The sequence below is a fragment of the Rutidosis leptorrhynchoides genome, chromosome 11 (assembly GCF_046630445.1).
Source record: "Rutidosis leptorrhynchoides isolate AG116_Rl617_1_P2 chromosome 11, CSIRO_AGI_Rlap_v1, whole genome shotgun sequence".
Taxonomy (NCBI): Eukaryota; Viridiplantae; Streptophyta; class Magnoliopsida; order Asterales; family Asteraceae; genus Rutidosis; species Rutidosis leptorrhynchoides.
In genome coordinates this window covers 356,490,019-356,504,545 of record NC_092343.1, presented here as the reverse complement: position 1 = coordinate 356,504,545, position 14,527 = coordinate 356,490,019, and positions in this window count along the sequence as shown.

Here is a 14,527-nt window from a genome sequence, read left to right as displayed (position 1 = left end):
TTCAATCCATATGAATGATTTTTAAACACTTGCGAGTGTATGATTATTGAATAAAAGAAATCTTGTGGTCTATTAAAATTATAGAAATGAATGATTACGATAAACTAATGAACTCACCAACCTTTTGGTTGACACTTTAAAGCATGTTTATTCTCAGGTATTAAAGAAATATTTCGCTGTGCATTTGCTCATTTTAGAGATATTACTTGGAGTCATTCATGACATATTTCAAAAGACGTTGTTTAACGACCCGTCCAAATCCACCTGGACGAATACATCAACATCTGATCCCATTGCGAGGTACTGACCTAAATATGCCATGAATAACTCCAAGTAATATCTTTAAAATGAGCAAATGCATAGCTGAAGATTTCTTTCATACCTGAGAATAAACATGCTTAAAAGTGTCAACCAAAAGGTGGGTGAGTTCATAGGTTTATCATAACAATCATTTCAGTATATTAATAGACCACAAGATTTATGTTTATAAATATATGTACACTTGCAAGTGTATAAAAGTATTCTATAAGTTGTTGAGCGCTTCGGTAACCGTACTTAACAATTAATGTGACATATTCCCTTTATTATGAAATCTACCTACACTGTACCAAGTGTAGTAAAAACGAAGTACTATGCAACCGTTTACGATACTAGAGCGACTAGCCCGGTTGGGGTGGTCAAACCCGATAGATCTATCAATAGGATTCGCGCTTACATGTTATTCCAACATGTAAATATTAGTTACCAAGCTATTAGGGAGGATATGCAAAGTGGTACAACTCAACGTAGAATATGTTTTTAGTACTTGTGTCCATTTCGTAAAACAGTTATAAAACAGCGCATGTATTCTCAACCCAAAAATATATATAAAAAGGGAGTAATGAAACTCACCATACTGTATTTTGTAGTAAAAATACATATGACGATATTGAACAATGCAAGGTTGGCCTCAGATTCACGACCTATATCATTTATATATATTAACACATATATATAACATGTAATAAAAGTCAAACCCGTTTGTATATATTAATTATATATTACTTATTGAAAATAGTAATGTAATATTTATATAGATATCATATATGTATTTAATATATTTTTATATAAATAACTTTTGATTTGTTAAGATAATGATTTTAATAATACTAAAATAGTGTTGGTAATAACAATAATAATTAGGTTTAATAATAAGAATATTAATTTTTGACAATAATACTAGTTATTTTATTTGTAGTAATAATAATAATGATAATAATAATATATTGAAAATAATGATACTTATAATAATGATAATAATGATAATAAAATCAATGATAGTAATAATATTAATAATAATAATAATAAAATTATGTTTAATGATAATAATAATAATAATAATGATAATTTTAATAATAATACTAATAATCTTAGTGATTTTAATAAAAGTACTTATAATGATGTTAGTAGTAATAATAATAATAATTAATAATAATTATAATAATAATAATAATGATACTAATAATAAAATAAAGATAAACTACCTTAAGGGTATAATCTCCCAAAATAAAAATAAAACTGTCTTTGTCATGACTCAAACCCACGACCTCTCGTTAACCCAACAAACAAACCCAGCATTCCTCCATTCCGTGTTTCTTAGATTATTTTCGAATTTAATTATATAAAGCCCGTATATTTTTGTTTCTTCTTCTTAAGTTTACAGCCCATCACCTCTCATCATTTGGCCCAACAGAACAGGCAGTCAGGTTGTTGTTGTAAAAAAAAAAATAAGAATGCAGGAGGCTAGGCTCGAACTCAGGACCAATTGTCCAACAAACCACTACCAAACCACTGAAGCGCTCGTAAAATCTTGTTATAATTCGCGTTTTTATTTATTTAACATATACCTAACTGTTTTCATCTTTTATTTTAGTAATCTGGCCCAAACAGTCTCACGAGCCCAACTAAATTTTACGGTCCAATAAGAAATTAATTCCTCTCGGCCCAAATAAAAATTAAATGGTTTGATTATAACCAGGAACTAGCCGTCTTAATCATAAGTAATTCGATAACAGATCCCTAGTAGCAGCACCGTTCACCTTCCTCATGATGTTATCATTATTTCGTGAATCAAAATCATCATGTGTAGTAGAAGGTTTACGGTGTTGGTTATGGTTTTCATGATAGAAAACATAAATCGAAAATGCATTACAATAGTTCATGTTGGTTTGTGATGGTGGGTTCGATGGAAAAAAAATAATATCACAGCTGTAAAATAGTTATTGCAGCAGCAGTTAGTTGTGTTTAGTGATGGTTTTGGGGCGGTAGCAGGGGTGGAGATTGGTGGTGGAAAGTGACCGTAACATGAAGAAAAGAAAACGTAAAAACAGATAGGGTGTTTGGTTTCGTTTAACTGGAAAACAGAAGTAGGAATGTACGTGTAATAGCAGACTGTAGTAGCAAGGTGATGTATGGTGTTTGAAACAGCAATGGCAACAGTACAAATGGCGGTTTGTTCAAGGGATGAGGTGGTGGTTGTACGATGATCTCATGTTGGTGTTAGAGGGTGATGGTGTGGTTGTAGGGTGATGATATGGGTTTTTGGGTGACGGTTCTTAAGGGTGATCTCGGTGGTGATGTATGGTGGCGGTTTAGGGTGTTGTGAAGTTGGTTATCGAGGTAGCGTTTTAGAGAGGGTAGTAGTTGTTCTTCGATGGTTTGTGGTAGTGGTGGTTATCATGGTGGTGTATGGTAGCAAACGGCGGTGGAAGGTGATGGAAAAGGGTGACCATCGGTTAGTGATGGTTTGGTCATTGAAATTGATATAACATATATGTTATATATATAAATATTTATGACATATAAGTCATGTAGGAAAAAGAAACGTTCAACATTTAAATAATAATAAAAATATTCTAGCTGTCATACACTAATCTTAAGGCACAAACAGTTTAAAGGGGAATATTTCGTACCCCGTTGTTACTCAGTGGCGAATTAAAAGGTTTCGGAAAAATTCCAAATTTTTAAATTAAATGTCTTTATTTATTTTGGTCATTATGGTAAAAATTTTGGTCGTTAACTATTAATTGAAAATTACATTAATTATTCTCTCCCAACCCCAAGTAAAATATAAAAAGTTTTGAAATTCAACACATGACTTCTAAATATTTTATTGATAAGCATAAAATTTATAAAAACTCATTTTCGAATCATCGTTTATTTTAAAATCACATAAGTTTCTTTTTAACTCGTTTAATATCATTCGAATGACAATTGAGCGTTACCTTTGTTTACTAAATAACTTCGGAGTTACAAATTATATATATTATATATACTTTATTTATATATAAATACTTTATTTATATATTAATATTATTTTTACAAAATTAATTATAACAATTATAATATATATATATTTCATATTATTATATACAAATATATATGAATATCCATTTTCGAGCAATCATATCGTGAATCGTCAAGGATGGTCAAAGGTTAAATGAATTCATGTAAATAGTTTCAAACATTTTGGGACTCGGTTTAATAGACTTTGCTTATCGTGTCAGAATCATATAAAGATCAAGTTTAAATTTGGTCGGAAATTTTCGGGTCGTTACAGGACCTACCTGTTAAAGAAATTTCGTCCCGAAATTTGATCGAGGTAGTCATGGCTAACAATAAAATAAGTTTTCATGACTCATATGAGTTGGAAATTAGAGTTTTATCACCACTGAGTAATAAGGATAAAATAATTCGATTATCCGAAGAGTACGAATGAAGCTATCACCAAATAATGGAATGAGGAAAATAAGTTTCATCATAACTTTTGACGTAGTCATGGTTGAATTCCGGAATTTAAGGGATTCAAAAGAAAATCTTGGAGATCTATAAGATCTGATTCTTCGAGATTTAAGGAAATTAAAATCTCTTTAATTTAATGCGATCATCTGTCTCGATTGCTTTGTCCGGTATCTCGACTATAAATGAACTTCTTCTGTTTCATTATTTCCCACCACTCCCATTTTCTATACTTTAATTCATTCTTCCAAATCTTAAATCAATATGCTTCATCCAGTTTTAAATTCTGGATATATTTCTGGCTTTCATATTGATCATTCTCCTTTTTCATCTACCACCGGAGGAATCTATTTACTTCTACTATGCTCTTGGGATTATAGTGTTTTTCATACTCCCGTGTCTTTATATTGCTATTCGTATTAGTGTACACGGTTTGTGATTTCTGTGTTGTTGTCGAGTTTTATATCTTCCCTTATGTTTCGGAGCTCTTTGCCTTTTTATTCTCTTCTCGACCTCTAGTAAAGCGAGTAATGGTCCAGAATTCGTAAGTATGGAGTTTCGAATGAACTTAATGTTCTAAACAAGAAAGAACGTAATAGCACGATTTGATTTGTCAAATTACCAGAATCACTGAGAATAGAACTATCAAGAATATATTTTCTTGATATGTTCAGAAGTTAAGTAGAATGAAAGATTTATGTAACATGGCACATGATGACGGTATAGTCTGTGAATCATCATGTTTCATTAGAACTTCCAGCATGACTTACTGTAATATAATCACGTTGGCCAAGTGTCATTATATTATACTAACTCATGCTCAAATTCTTAACACTTCTCCAGAATTCATTCATAAATTATACCTAGGTTTTACAGACGTTTTCAATATAACGTAATACAGCTAGCACGAAGAGGTATATAAATTCGGACGAAAATATTTATGAAAATATCTTCAGAAATATCGAAGATATTTATGATGATATTTTGGAATTTCTAAGTTCGGAAATTGATGAAGAAAATTTTCCGCAAGATTTTAACATGACTTCGGAGCAAGATATTCTCTAAAGATTTCATCGGATCCAGAATTATCTGGGTTCTTTGAATATAGGGTTTGGTCCTTGTATTTGTTCTTGACCTCCTTCATGGTTTGTTCAATCCGTTTTTCAGTACCATATTTTCTATCGAGCGTTCCCAACACTCCATTTTTTATTATCAAACTCTTGGCCATTCATACCATCTACAATTTTGCTGTTTCCTCTGACTTTATAAAAGCCATATCTTAATCATCGGTTATCAAACCGAGGGTTTTCAAGAATATTGAAGGTTTGAACGCAGATTGAAATCGTCAAGATACAAATGAGGTTTAAGATGAAATCAAGTGACAAACTTGAAGAATTGTTTAGTTTCATATGTTATAATCAATATTTTAATTCCTTTTAATTGTCCAAAGTTAGTAGTCCACAATTAGTAGTCCACAGTTAGTAATTCAATAATTCATATGTAATTTAATATATAATATTCGAATTAATTAATACGTATCATGACCTATTGTATACATGTCTCAGACTCGATCACAACTCAAAGTATATATATTATTTTAGAATCAACCTCAACCCTGTATAGCTAACTCGATCATTACCTCATATAGAATGTCTATGGTTATTCCAAATAATATATATAGATGCGTCGATATGATATGTCAAAACCTTGTATACGTGTCCCGATATTTAAAGTGCGTAAAATAAATAACAGAAATTAAATGACGATAAATAAAATTGCGAGAATATAAATTGCGATAAATAAATTGCGATAAATAAAATGTAATCAGTTAGTTAGGAACAGTTAGTTAGGAACAGTTAGCGTGGATTCTTAACAAAATTTTTCTCATAGCTAATTTGTTTGTTTCTAACAAATTTTTATTTTGTCCAATGTTTTCTTCATTATGCCACTTGTTGGATTCTGATAGGTCAAAATCCAAATATGATGTTGAATGGAAATGGTTATTCTGCGGTGAACGGATTCGTATATCCGTGGATGTAAGTAGGATAGTAAATGACTGTTGAATCGAATTCAAAGAATGTACAGTGTAACTTATTAATGTGAAATCTAAATATCTCTCGGGTATTTCCTACCCGTTAAAATATTTTCACGATTAACAATTTGTACAAAAGAATTTTTAATTACAATCTTTATGAAAATATACTTACATATATATCTTCTTCAGATGTAATCATGGATTTATAGTTATCGATTGTTAAATCGATGATGAAAGATGTGAATGATAACATATGTGAATTAATTATGATAGGAGCCCTTTAAAGCTTCTTTTATCTTTCTCGGGTATTACATACCCGTTAAAAATTCACACGTCATAGTTAATATGAAAAGAATTTTTATTACGATCTCGAGATATACATAAATATATACATATATCCTTTAATCGTGAACATAAAGTAATGAATTAATATTTCATAATTCATCATTCTCGATACTCTTCGGTGTCTGTGGTGCTTACGGATCTTGTGGTGATGGAAATGATGCTGGCGCGGGTGGTGTTGCTGTTGGTGTTGGTACTGCTTGTGGTACCTGCGTAGTAGATGCGAGCCTAGCTTCCAAATCGAACACCGTCACCTCCAGGATTTCTACTTTACGCTCGAGTCTATGAATTAGTTCTACCCATTCTTCCGTAAGGTTTGTCAATTCTTGATATTTAGTTCGAAGTCTTCTAACTTCTTCTAATAATCCTATCTGATTTGAATTCGGGAGTAGAGGATGAATACTATCTTTAACTACATCGAGTCGACCTCCGAGGCGGAAAATCCGTGCGAAAAGAGTGAAAACGGTATTGCGAACAGGTTCGCCGGTAAGCGGATCGAGCACTCCGACGTTAGGTGGTAAGTTCGGCTCGTGATATGGAGTACCTTCTTCATTTCTCCATAGTGTAAGTATTTCGCGAACCCATCCCCACTTTCTAAAGAAATCACGGTAGTTGATCGGTTGGTGCGCTTCCGTCACGCTATCTTCGGAGTTAGAGGAACTTGGTCGATTCGTAGAGGCCATCGTACGCGATCACAAAAAAGATTTTTGGTATGAAAAGCTTAGTGACAGCAAATGATAGTTGGATGGTATTCTCAATGCATAATATGCATAGATATATATAGTACCAGGATCCCTTAAATTACGAAGAAATTTACGGAAGATATCAGGAAAAGTTTACCGTAATAGATACGCTAAGATATGAATTTGTCTATACACTATCTATGCAATAAGGGCAGTAAGGCGTGTCTAGACTTAGGATTGATAAGCAGGTAATTTTCCACTAGGAATGATAAACAATACTTATAATATGCAGCTAAGGTCGAAGTCCACACTCGCTAATGCATCCTAACAACTATCAGTTAGACACACTAATGCAAGACCTGGTTCGCTAGGACCAACGCTCTGATACCAACTTTAACGACCCGTCCAAATCCACCTGGACGAATACATCAACATCTGGTCCCATTGCGAGGTACTGACCTAAATATGCCATGAATGACTCCAAGTAATATCTTTAAAATGAGCAAATGCACAGCGGAAGATTTCTTTCATACCTGAGAATAAACATGCTTAAAAGTGTCAACAAAAGGTTGGTGAGTTCATAGGTTTATCATAACAATCATTTCAGTATATTAATAGACCACAAGATTTTCGTTTATAAATATATGTACACTCGCAAATGTATAAAAGTATTCTATAAGTTGTTGAGCGCTTCGGTAACCATACTTAACAATTAATGTGGCATATTCCCTTTATTATGAAATCTACCTACACTGTACCAAGTGTAGTAAAAACGAAGTACTATGCAACCGTTTACGATACTAGAGCGACTAGCCCGGTTGGGGTGGTCAAACCCGATAGATCTATCAATAGGATTCGCGCTTACATGTTCTTCCAACATGTAAATATTAGTTACCAAGCTATTAGGGAGGATATGCAAAGTGATACAACTCAACGTAGAATATGTTTTTAGTACTTGTGTCCATTTGGTAAAACAGTTATAAAACAGCGCATGTATTCTCAGCCCAAAAATATATATAAAAAGGGAGTAATGAAACTCACCATACTGTATTTTGTAGTAAAAATACATATGACGATATTGAACAATGCAAGGTTGGCCTCAGATTCACGACCTATATCATTTATATATATTAACACATATATATAACATGTAATAAAAGTCAAACCCGTTTGTATATATTAATTATATATAACTTACTGAAAATAGCAATGTAATATTTATATAGATATCATATATGTATTTGATATATTTTTATATAAATAACTTTTGATTTGTTAAGATAATGATTTTAATAATACTAAAATAGTGTTGGTAATAAAAATAATAATTAGGTTTAATAATAAGAATATTAATTTTTGACAATAATACTAGTTATTTTATTTGTAGTAATAATAATAATGATAATAATAATATATTGAAAATAATGATACTTATAATAATGATAATATTAATAATAAAATCAATGATAGTAATAATATTATAATAATAATAAAATTATATTTAATGATAATAATAATAATAATGATAATTTTAATAATAATACTAATAATCTTAGTGATTTTAATAAAAGTACTTATAATGATGTTAGTAGTAATAATAATAATAATTAATAATAATTATAATAATAATAATAATAATAATGATACTAATAATAAAATAAAGATAAACTACCTTAAGGGTATAATCTCCCAAAATAAAAATAAAACTGTCTTTGTCAAGACTCAAACCCGTGACCTCTCGTTATCGAGGTAGCGTTTTAGAGAGGGTAGTAGTTGTTCTTCGATGGTTTGTGGTAGTGGTGGTTATCATGGTGGTGTATGGTAGCAAACGGCGGTGGAAGGTGATGGAAAAGGGTGACCATCGGTTAGTGATGGTTTGGTCATTGAAATTGATATAACATATATGTTATATATATAAATATTTATGACATATAAGTCATGTAGGAAAAAGAAACGTGCAACATTTAAATAATAATAAAAATATTCTAGTTGTCATACACTAATCTTAAGGCACCGACAGTTTAAAGTGAAATATTTCGTACCCCGTTGTTACTCAGTGGCGAATTAAAAGGTTTCGGAAAAATTCCAAATTTTTAAATTAAATGTCTTTATTTATTTTGATCATTATGGTAAAAATTTTGGTCGTTAACTATTAATTGAAAATTACATTAATTATTCACTCCTAACCTCAAGTAAAATATAAAAAGTTCTGAAATTCAACACATGACTTCTAAATATTTTATTGATAAGCATAAAATTTATAAAACTCATTTTCGAATCATCGTTTATTTTAAAATCACATAAGTTTCTTTTAATATCATTCGAATGACAATTGAGCGTTACCTTTGTTTACTAAATAACTTCGGAGTTACAAAATATATATATTATATATACTTTATTTATATATAAATACTTTTTATATATTAATATTATTTTTACAAAATTAATTATAACAATTATAATATATATATATATATATATATATATATATATATATATATATATATATATATATATTATATATAAATATATATGAATATCCATTTTCGAGCAATCATATCGTGAGTCGTCAAGGATGGTCAAAGGTTAAATGAATTCATGTAAATAGTTTCAAACATTTTGGAACTCGGTTTAATAGACTTTGCTTATCGTGTCAGAATCATATAAAGATCAAGTTTAAATTTGGTTGAAAATTTTCGGGTCGTCACACGTTGCATTCGAGTCGTTGAGTTCATCAAGAATATTATTAAGTCAATTATAGTTGGATATATTACGAAATGGTATGCATGCTGTCAACCTTCGATGTAATGAAAGTTTGTCTTTCAAAAGCGAATGCAATATTTGTAAAATGTATCATATAGAGGTCAAGTACCTCGCGATGTAACCAAATGTAATGTATTCGTCCAGATGGATTAGGACGGGTCTTTACATATGCAACTTTATTGGTGCTCGGTCTTCATTCTATCGGCAGCAATTATTAAAGATATTGAGAAGTTGATACACGGCTTCTTATGGTGTCAGGGTGATCTAAAGAAGGGGAAAGCTAAAGTGAGGTGCGACGATGTATGTCTACCCAAAGAAGAGGGGGGATTGAGTATTAAACGTCTCAAACACTGGAACGTTGCTCTTATGGCTTATCATTTGTGTAGGTTACTTACGTTAAAGCAATCATTATGGGTTCAGTGGATCCATGAATATAAGCTGAAGGGCCGTAATATATGGGAAGTACCGATTGCTGCTGGATCATCTTGGAGTTGGCGCAATTTGTTACGAATCAGACCAATGGTGAGACAATTCTTTATGTATCGTATAGGTGATGGAAAAACTGCCTCGGCCTGGTACGATCAGTGGTGCCAGTTAGGCCCATTATGTGAGATTATTTCTATAGAAGACATTGTAAACGTTGTCTACAATCGACAAGAAAAAGTAAGTGAATTAGTTTCCAATGCTACATTTACTTGGCCGCCTTTTTGGAGTTCGAAATACCCTAGTTTGGCTAATATTCAGACTCCCCACATGAATGATTTGGATGATAAATTGATGTGGAAGGGGTCTGATAATGTTGAACGTGGTGGTTCTGTGGCGTGCATTTGGGAATCTGTTCGGCCTCGTGCTCAAACAATTGATTGGTTCGAAGTGGTATGGTTCACACAAAGTATCCCTAAACACGCTTTCATTATGTGGTTATTGATGGGTGAACGCCTCAAAACTCATGATAAATTGAAGCCAGGGGAGATTCGAGCTAACCCGATTTTGAAGTGCTTGCTTTGCAATGATACATTGGATTCTCATGCTCATCTTTTTTTTTTATTTTTTTTTTCAACTGTTCTTACTCATCAAGGGTGTGGCATCTGGTTGTGGGAATGATTAGAGTTGATATGGGAGGTCACGAATGTAAGAGCTGCCGAGATGCAATCATTCGATCTACAAGAGGGAAATCTGTTGATTGGGTTGTGGCTAAAATTTGCTTTGGAGCAACGGTATATCATATTTGGCATGAACGGAACACACGGTTATTTAAGAGGGCTAAACGGACTGAAGAACAGATATTCGAATCAATACGTTCTAATGTCTGTTTGAAGCTCATGACGATTAACTTAAAAGCTTTGAAAAGGGTGGACCGAATGAAGATGGATTGGCACCTCAATTAAGTTTTTGTCGGTCGTTGTTGTTAGCAGTTTTGAGTCTGTAATGGTCTTAGATTGCTAGTGGGTCGTTTTGCTTGGTTGCAAGAGTCGCTTAGCAGCTTGCTTCCGTGTTTTGTATCATCTTGTTATTATTAATAACATTTTCCGGAGTAACCCTTTACAAAAAAAAAAAAAAAAAAATTTGTAAAACTTTTGTGAATAAATCATTTCTCTAAAATAGTAAATATACTTTGAGGGTGCAAATTGTCATTTTCTTTCAAGTTTAGGGTCACAAATGAAACAAAATTTGGTCATCGTTTCACACTAGAAAACATCACGGGTGTATAAAAAGCAACCAATACCCTAACTTTAGGGTTTAACACTACTTGATCTTATCTGAGCGGTACCTGAAAGTGACTGCGACGGCGGCGGTGTAAAATCACGGCGGAACTAGTCACCCATCCATGAACTCATGGTTGCCGGAGGCTCCGTTACGATCTTCCCGTTCGATTGATCGCCGATCTTTTATGGTCATCCGCAATGAAGACTGCCCGCTTCCAGAGCCGTAAATTCGATTGTTTAATCGGAGCGATGATGGCTGCGCGGGCTTACCAAACATACTTAAAACCCTAACGCCTTTATATAATTCTTCTTATTATTAGTATTTTAGTTTTAATTAAAATTATAATTTTGATTTGATTTTAATTTGTTATGTTTTCTCTCTTTTTATTTTTATATCAATCAATTATAGGTTAAGTCATGCATCAATTTTGTAAAGCACCCATCTTCAAATCAAGTTTTTTGTTTCATTTTTAGAAAGTTGCTTTTTCAGAATATTAGTCTATAACATAATCACTATAACCAAATTTATTTTTAATTTTATTATATTTTTTGTCTCACAAAAATTATTTGTCTTAGTATATATCCAATGTGAATTGGAAAAGATAAAAAGGTATGATTTTATATTTGAAGTGTTTTGCAGGTTTAGCTGGAGTGTTTGATTATGTTGAATTGGAGCTTCGTATTTTTTTCGGATGCTGTTGGTAGTTTTAATCGTCTCCCTGGTCAATCTTTATTGATGTTGTATGTTCATTTTGATTGTACAATACCATTTTGTAGATTAGCATGTTTGTAAATTTGGGTAGTATTTTTGCAGTGATCAGAAATGGCACTTATTTTACTTTTTTTATAGTTGTGTTCTGTAGTTGAAACTAGAAAGAAAACTGACCGCGCCTTGGTAACTGATAATCGTAGTCTGACTTACTTTGAAAACGGCTATTCCCATATTGTTTACTACCTACTTACATTCTGCTTACAAATGGCTATGGCTACTAATTTACGTTGACAAAAACGAAGTTTATGTTGTTTATTCGGTTACTAACTACTACACCTTTTTCTTTGTTTCACTTTCTTCATTTGGATGAGGTCCGAACCCATAGCAACGTATGACAATGCTGCAACCCTCTTTTTTAAATTTTTATCAGTGTATTAAACTGCACATAAAAGACCAAATTAGAGAATAGATAATAGCAACTTTATAGAATACAATTATCATATGTAAAATCAGGAAAAATGCCTAGAAGTTTAAGTATTCTATTCACAATGCGTAGAACGAATATTACATACATATAAGCAATTGTATAAAGTTGGCTCTCCCGCCTTTCTATAGACAGCTTACTCGTCAAAAACAAAGTTGCGATTTAAGTTATTGACTTACGAAAACGAAATTACGATTTGAAAGTTATTGACTTACGAAAACAGTCTCTCAAGCGGTCACGGCAGTACCATTATTGCTGCTGTTTGCTGTTTTTACACAACAATTACAGCCCCAGTCCCACTTTTAGGCATCTTATTACACGCGTTTAGACTTGACAAAATCATACATATATCATTTCGAAGCTCGTTGGGTCTACTTTCCAATCTAATAATTGGTTTTCATAAGAAGACAACCATTTTCAACATGCGAGCTTGAAAAAATAGGCCCGAAAGTGGTTTTAATACCTTTTACAAAAAATGGCACATTATTGATTAACAACCCGTTTTCTTATCCAGTTGACCTGAATGACTCAAAACCATCCCATAGCTTCAACTTCACATTTTAAAAATGTTGGTAACTTTCAAATTCTCAAAATCATGCAAATGGGCCAAGATTAATTCTTAAGACCCAAATGGGTCACAATTTCCACCGTAACCCGAAACAACCTCAAAACTTAATTTCATAACACCAAATTTTACAGAATCAATTAACATGAAATAATATATGTGTACAAATTATCAATTACCCAATCTGACATCATAAGGTCCAAATGGGTCAAGGGTCCAAATGGACAACAAATACACTTTTAATAATAAAACCTCCGGTTGGCTACCATTTCTTTTTCGACATCAACTTCTAATCATACTAAAATTTTAAAATCATCACTTTGACTTGTCTTCACACCGTTTATAACCAAACGGATCAAAATTACTCAAATTTCATTTTATAACATTCTCAACTCTTTTATAAAATCAAATTCTATCAAACAGGACAACGACCATTATAAACTCATTTAATGATTTGAATGACATCATACGTTCTACCAAAACATGGGCGACGAACAAAAAAATCAAGAATCAATTCTGTAATTTAAAAGAAAAACTTGCGTACCTACACTCGAGGTGGTTCCTTTTTTCGTGCCAAATCAACACGACCACCATCTCAGCAAGGGTTAAAAGACAAACTAATTGAAAATATCTCAATCGTTATTCGTACCAAAACACATCACCACAATGACTCATGCACATTCGGAGTCACCAATATCGTTATAGTAACTTGTTACTCCTGCAAAACAAATGATATAAACGAAAACAAAAAATTACTACGATTCATACAACATAACGAAACGCCCAAATTTTTTACATAGATTTTTTTCCAGCAACTTTAGAGCGGGTTTTCGGCCCCACAAAAGCTGATTTAACACATTCGGATGTAACCATTGGAAAGTTGACTCTCCCACCTTTCTATAGACAGCTTACTCGTCAAAAACGAAGTTACGATTTGAAAGTTAATGACTACTCATATTTGCTAGTCTAGCGTTAATTACCGCAATATCAATTCAACATTTTAAAACTTCATGTCTACATTTCTTTAAAAATGTATAGTTAAGTTTATGGAGTAATATTTACTTAAAACTCGATCATAAACATCAACTATCCAAGATTCCAAACTGGATTCGTGTGAAGCAAATATCTTATAAATAACAAATACATACACACTGATATTGACATAGACAAACAAATACATACGTCAATGTAATATCCGTGGCACAATTAGTTTAATTTAACTAAAGTTATGCTTTTTTCAAAACCAACATTAATTCAATTAAATAGTCTGATACTAATATATAAAGCTAAGGATGTGTGAAGTAAACAAAACAAAAAACTGATCATTTACAGTGACGAATTGAGAGACTTACCTTTAACAATTTGTGATCATTAGGACTCTGTGAAGATTATCTGAGTAAGTGCCACTCCGAGGGCTTCACTTTGAGGTCACTACAAAACCACATTAACAGTAAATTATA